At 28.9% G+C, this 7,025-nt stretch overlaps 1 long non-coding RNA gene across 1 annotated transcript; it reads left to right on the forward strand.

Annotated features, from left to right (window-relative positions):
• Positions 1-2,724: 2,724 nt before the first annotated feature.
• LOC132805363 (uncharacterized) lies at positions 2,725-6,743 on the forward strand. The gene is made up of 3 exons (XR_009640745.1): positions 2,725-2,816; positions 5,905-6,143; positions 6,391-6,743. It is a non-coding gene; the product is annotated as an uncharacterized LOC132805363 (long non-coding RNA).
• Positions 6,744-7,025: the final 282 nt, after the last annotated feature.

The following is a 7,025-nucleotide window of genomic DNA, read 5'->3' on the forward strand; positions in this document are numbered from 1 at the left end:
AATTATATGGTGCATGCATGTTTTCGAAAATTGACCTTAGGAGTGGGTATCATCAAATAAGAATGAAAGAGAGAAATAAGTGAAAGATTGCATTTAAGACAAAATATGGTTTGTATGAGTGGTTAGTAATGCCTTTTGGATTAACTAATGCACCTAGCACTTTCATGAGATTAATGAACCATGTCATGTGTCTATTCATTGGAAAATTTGTGTTTGTTTATTTTGATGATATTCTTGGATGTAGTGGAAATTTAGATAAGCATGTAGAATACCTTAGGTTAGTTTTAGAGGTACTTAGGAAAGAAAAATTGTTTGCTAATCTCAAAAAGTGTGACTTTTGTTAAGATGAGCTTGTGTTTCTAGCATTTGTTGTGAGTGCTACAGTAATCAAGTTGACAAATCCAAGGTCAAAGCAATCCAAGATTGGCCAAAACCTACTACTATTACCTAGGCAAGAAGTTTTCATGGTTTGGCTAGTTTCTACATGAGATTTATCAAAATTTCAGTACTCTTGCAGCACCATTGATCGAAATAGTCAAGAAGAGCATGGGGTTCCAATGGGGGAAGCACAAGAGAAGTCGTTTAGCTTGTTGAAAGAAAAATTCACTAATTCTCCGTTATTGGTTGTACCAAATTTTTCTAGGACTTTTGAAATTGAATGTGATTCCTTAAGTATAGATATTGGAGCTGTGTTGATGCAAGAAGGAAGACTTATAGCATACTTTAGTGAGAAGTTGAATGGGGCGACATTGAATTATCCAACCTATGACAAAGAGATGTATGCTTTAGGTCGAGCTTTAAAAACCATATACTTTAAATTTAACAAAGCCATACAAACAATACAAGTAATAAATATAATAATTGATTTAAAATAATTTTCAACTTTTTCTTTTAAATTTTATAAATAACTAATCATTTTACTTTTTTATTGATAATTTTTTTTGTTAAATAAAAAAAATATATAATTCATAGTTGATGAGTCGAACTAGGTATGTATTTAATTGATATTTTAATAAGAAATATATTATTTCAGTATATTTTTATTCAAAATAAGTATATATATATTTTTTTACAAACAATACAAAAGATTTTTTCAATTGATAAAATACTTACAACAATAATTTTAAAATCATAAATTTAAAATAATGAAATAAGAAGAAAAATTATTTTAAATAATTAAAAGAAATACAGTATTGTAAGACAGAAGAAAATTCTAACATATTTTCTTGGACACCTCACACGCATGCGATGTGTATTAAACTTTTCTTCTACACTGCTGATGTCATGCATCGTGATGTCACATAGAAATTGGAAATTAAGTTGCCCAAGATAAGCATAAAAGAAGTACTGAAGAGTCAGCAACAATACTCTAGGGCACGCAAAAATTTTTCCATTTAATTAATCTTAGTATCTTATTTTATTAGCTAATCTGTTGATGCAACTATCTCGAAAACTTATACAAAGTATATCAAAAAATAAAAAATATCGTGTACGTTTTTTCTTTGCAATAGAGATGTATAGATCATTATTTTTTATTTTTGTTGAATGATAGAGATGGATAATTTTTAGTTCCTAACCTAGGCATATATGTATATAATTGATATTTCATTAGAAAATATATTATTTTGATATATTTTTATTCATAGTATATGTTTTTTATTTAAAATAATATAAAATGTTAAATAAAATTGATTTGATTGTAAATCATTTACATTTATAATTTAAAAATTATAAATTTGAAAGATGAAAAAGAAAGAGAAATTATTATAAATAATTAAGCGAAATACAATGAGACAAAAAAAAAAAATTCTAACATATTTTCTTGGATACTGCTCCCCTCACCCACACACATGAACTCTACTGCTCCTCTGGCATTTTATAATTTTAACCAGTGATGAAAATATCAGTATCGACGGAAATGTCGAGGATAAGATTTTATGAAAATATCGATGGAAATGTCGATATCAATAGAAATGTCGACAAAATTATGGAAACTATAAATCTTTAATTTAGAATACATATTTTTACATATGAAATAATTAATATAGTAAAATAATATAAAAAATATGATAATTAGAATATAAAGATAATAACATAGTACATAAATATTAAAAATTATTGTAAGTGAAGAAAATACAATGTTTGTTATCAATAAAATATAGAAAATTTAATAAATAATATTAAAATACATGAAATTATCAAACATAATTCATAATACATCGTCAATGTTAAGAGGAACTCTCTCATGCTTCAAATTGATTTAGTAATTTCATATCACAAATCTACAACTTTATATTATAGTTGCAAAAAATCATTTATTAAGATCTTTAGCATAGTTAAGTGATTTTAAACTATTTTGAAAAAATAAATGTAAAAAAGATAAAGAAAAAGAAAAATCCAATATTTTTTTCAAAATCAGTTTATTTTTAACAAGAAATGGAATATAATATTATGATGGTTATTTTGTTAACCAAAGACAGCAACAAATGGGCAAATAGTAGAAATATGTAAGCAAAGTAAAGCAATTTGGCAAGGACAAATACGGAAAAAAAAAAACAACACAACCAAAAAGGAAAAAAAAAATGGTAAATGAAATGGCCATAGAGAATCTAGAAGTGTGGAAAAATAATAATAATAAAAATAAAAGAAAAGAAAAGAAAGAGATGGTTTTGAACATTTCTTCCACTGTTTTGTACCGAAAACCACACTTTTTTTTTTCTTTCTCTACACTGCTCTTGTTTCTCTCTCTGCTCTTGGGTAGCCCACAGCTCCTTGAAGAGGGTTTTCATCAAATCTATCCATCTTTAGATTCACAGGTATCATCTTTCTCTTTCTTTATAGTTCACCTCTCTTAGGTTTTGTTTTGTATTTTCTTTATCTCATATTTTCCAATTTTTGGTCATATTTCTGGAAAAATTTTCATGTTTTTTTTCAACTGCATCGGTGAGATTTTGGCTAAGGTTGGTTTTTAGGCTTTTTTGGAAAGATTGGTAGCCAAGATTTCGTCGGATTTCCATTATTTTTCCACCGACATCCATCGGATTTTCACCAGTTTTCCAAAATTTCAACCGATTTTTTCCAACAATATCGATATTACATAGCACCGGCGATGTTTCCATGACACCACTAATAGAAGTTTCTTTACCCCTCTATCGATGTCGATGGTTGGTGATACCCGATACTTTCGACGATATTTCGGTGATTTCGGCGATATTTTCTTCCTTGGTTTTAACATATTTTCTTGGACATTACTCACGACACCTCACATGCATGCATCTCAATATCATATTTTATTGGCCAATTTGTTGATACAACCATTTCGAAAACTTATACAAAGTAGTTAAGTTATTTTAGTAAGTTAATAAAGTATTGTATCTATTTTTAGATTTGAAAAAAAAAGATATCAAAAAAATAAAATATACCTTCTGTATGTTTTTTCTTTGTTAACAAAGATGAATAGATCGTTATTTCTTTTTTTTTTCTGAATAATAAAGATGCATAAGTTTTAGTTCCTAAGCGACGATATATATGTAGGTAACTGATATTTTATTAAAAACAATTATTCAAATATATCTTTATTCATAATATATGTATTTTTTATTTAAAATAATATAACGTGTTAAATAAAATTAATTCAATCGATAAATTATTTATATTTATAAGTTATAAATTTTAAATTTGAAATATGAGCATGTATGAAAAATTATTATAAATAATTAAAAGGAATGCAGTGTGAGACGAAAGAAAATTCTAACATATTTTCTTGGTCACCACACCTCACATGCGTGCACTCCACTGCTCCTCTGGCACTAGAAGTGCTATGAAAAGGACTTGTCCGCATCACATGGAAAGGACTTGAACATCTGTCTCCTTCACCCGTTTAATGAAACGGTGCGTTTGCACACATTTTTGAAGAAAAACAAAACAAAACAAAACACGTCCATTTCTGTGCTTTACTAAAATGTTGCGTTGGCACCCATTTTGAAGGGGGGGGGTGAACAAATTGTTTCTCTCTCTTTCCATAAGAAATCCGATTATGACTAGGTTTTCTGGCTCCTCTTTATGCTTTTTTCCTTTTTACCTCTACTGTGTCTCGCTCAGTTATTCTCTTTCTCCTCCAGCAATACACATTCGTTGTTTATTCTATCAGAAAAGCTAGCCAAAGCTTTATGAATTTACATTTTTCAAGAAAAGAAAATGGTTTTTTAAAAAATAAATTTCAATTCTTTCAATATATCTAAGTAGCATTTACACAGTTAAGAGGGAGATTTCCAGCATTTACACAGCAGAGAAAAAAGGAACCTAGAGCAATTTATTTATTTTTTTTTTTTGAAAATGGGTGAGCTAGGTAGAATGAAGGAACCTGGAGGACAACACGGAAATGGAAGTGTTTTTTTTTTTTTTCCCCAAAATGGGTGCAAATGCACCGTTTCATGAAAGGGGTGAAGGAGATAGACGTTCAAGTCCTTTCCATATGGTGCGGACAGGTTCTTTTCATAGCACCTCAGCCTCTGGCACTCCGTAATTTTAACATATTTTCTTTTCTTTCTTTTTTTAAACATATTTTTGTGGACACTAGTCAACATGCTGCACATGCATGCACTCCACCACTCCACTGGCAGTCCATAATTTTAACATATTTCTTGTGCACTACTCAATACACCCCACGTGCATGCAATCCTCTGCTCCTCTGCCAAAAATTTTAACATAACTTTTCAATTTTAACATGCAATCCTTATACAAAGTAATTAAATTATTTTACCATACAATCGTCATCTCACAAAGTATTGTATCTAATTTTAGATATGAAAAAAAAAAAAACTCAAAAAAAGAAATATATCTTTTGTACATTTTTTTATTGTTGGTTCTTTGTTAAGAAATACATGTTGATCATTTTTTATTTTTTTAAATAAAAAAGATGTATAATTTATAGTTGCTGAACTTATGTATGTATATAATTGACATTTCAATAAAAAAAAATTATTATTCTAGTATATTTTTGTTCACAGTATATATAATCTTTGTTTAAAAATAATATAAGATACCATGATATGCATATTATCATTGTCTTTTGTGTCAACTTTATTGTAAGTTGAGGTTGCTTAGCTAATGTAGTGATAATTAATATGTATGTATGTATGGTTGTTGCCATTAGAGATCATGAAATAACAACTTTATGTTACGTTTATGATATACTTTGGTCTTTGAAATAAAATATTATTAAATTGTATTATACTTTGGTCTGCAAATACTTTAAGATCCATTTCTTCTTGTGTATGTAACCAGCGGTGGAGCCTTACAGACCATGATCTTTTTTCTCAAAAAAAATTTACAATAAAAAATTATAAAATAATACACTTCATCGTAACGAAAAATAAAAATAAAAACCATATATTTAAAGTTTAACAAAACCATATAAAAAATCCATGTAATAAATATAATAACCTATTTAAAATAATGAAAAGAAATTTTATTGTAAATTTAAACTATGATTTATGGTAGTGTGGAAATTTTGCTGAAACAAATTAATTACCCAACCTAGCCACTGGATGAATCCAGAGTTTTTAGTAAGCATGTAAATTAATATATATATTTATATGTGTGTGTGTGTGCGTAAGATATTGATATAGTAATTAATGCCCAATTACTTGTGTTTCTACTTATTTGTAGCTATCTATCACGTGCCTAACTAATGCTCGATGTGCGACACTAGTATAAATTTTATATATATATATATATATATATATGTAGATATGTAGTTTTGATAGACAGCGAACATTTGAGCTATTTGCTTTGGTACCTGCTTAAAAAATATAGTAACTAAGCTAGCAGATCCAAGACATGGCCACTGACGGTTTGTTCACATCTGGCCAAATTTTCAATGGCATTGGAAACATTATGGAGTGTAAGGGGGAGCACAAAGATTGGTTTGGCGGCACCATAAATGTTCCATACCCACCAAAAGTTGGCACCGGAGAGCGGCATTAGTTTCTTCATCCGAATGCTGTTAAACCTCCTACTCGTTCATCAGGGGGCATCGTCTATCGTGGTGTGAATGATAAGGGAGGAGAGATTCAATGGATTGTGGTGTGGGACCATCGAGTCGACATCACAGAAAATCTAGTAACTATATAATCAAACTAGTAAGCTAGTATATATTATATTTAAATTAATATTGTACTGGTTTACATCTCTGCTTGTTCATATATGTATAATCATGCATGCATGCATTTAGCATTTAGATTTTAGACACATGATCATATGAATATAAGCTATTAGTTTACTAGTTTTATCAAATTCATTATTAGTCATTTTAACCTGAAAAGAAAAATAAAATCATTATGAGACATATATAATTGTATTTATATGTTCTTATATATTGAAATGTAGGTATACACTGAAGTCCGTGCACCAGCTAGGGTTGACTGGGATATGATAGAACAAAAGCTGCCTCTTAATCAAAACTCTAGTAGCTATGATGGATGATTTGCCCATGTATCAATTACTGATGGCAATTTCCCTGAAATTTGAGCAGGACTTACGCCGAAGTCCAAAAGCAAGAATTAGGTAGCTAGTTGGCACTAGTCATAAGTAATAAGCATGCATCATGTATTGTGTGTGGAATAATGTCATGATATCCACATTATCATGGCCTTTTGTGTTATTTTATGTTGAGGCTGCCTAGCTGATGCAGTCATAATTAATATGTATGCATGCATGTATGGTGCCATTACAGTTTATGACATGGCAATTTTATGTTACTTTTATGATATGCAATGGTCCTTCAAATGAAATATTATCAAATTGTGTTATCCTTTGGTTTGCAAATATTTAGAGAACCATTTTTTTCGTATGCATGTAACCAACAGTGGAGCCTTGCAGGCAAAGACTTTTTTTTTGCGAAAAAAATATTATAATATACAACATTTAATCATAAGGAAAAATAAAAATAAAAGTCATACACTTTAAATTTAACAAAGCCATACAAAAAATACAAGTAATAAATGTAATAACTTATTTAAAAT

This window comes from Ziziphus jujuba, chromosome 9, assembly GCF_031755915.1.
Source record: "Ziziphus jujuba cultivar Dongzao chromosome 9, ASM3175591v1".
NCBI classification, from domain to species: domain Eukaryota; kingdom Viridiplantae; phylum Streptophyta; class Magnoliopsida; order Rosales; family Rhamnaceae; genus Ziziphus; species Ziziphus jujuba.